The following is a 395-nucleotide window of genomic DNA, read 5'->3' on the forward strand; positions in this document are numbered from 1 at the left end:
TTAGTAAAACAAACGTTTACTATACTTGAATCCAAGGCAAATATTAAGTTGAGCATTTAACAAAAGGTTACTACATAATCATCTAATAACTTGTGATAACAGTGTGCCAAAAGGGGATACAACACAGAACCACTGCAACACTGCAAATGCAGCTGGAAACGTGTGTGTGTGTGTGTGCGCGTGTATATATATATATATATATATATATATATATATATATATATATATATATATATATATATATATATATATATATATATAGTGTGTGTGTGTGTTTGGGATGTTTGTTTATTTATTTTGGGTACTGAACATGCTGGGCAGACAGACCATGTATCTTTAATCTTTCGGGCTGAAGGACCCGGCAGGCAGCGTTCTGTCCTGTGGCTTTCATCCAG

The sequence above is a fragment of the Polyodon spathula genome, chromosome 7 (assembly GCF_017654505.1).
Source record: "Polyodon spathula isolate WHYD16114869_AA chromosome 7, ASM1765450v1, whole genome shotgun sequence".
Taxonomy (NCBI): domain Eukaryota; kingdom Metazoa; phylum Chordata; class Actinopteri; order Acipenseriformes; family Polyodontidae; genus Polyodon; species Polyodon spathula.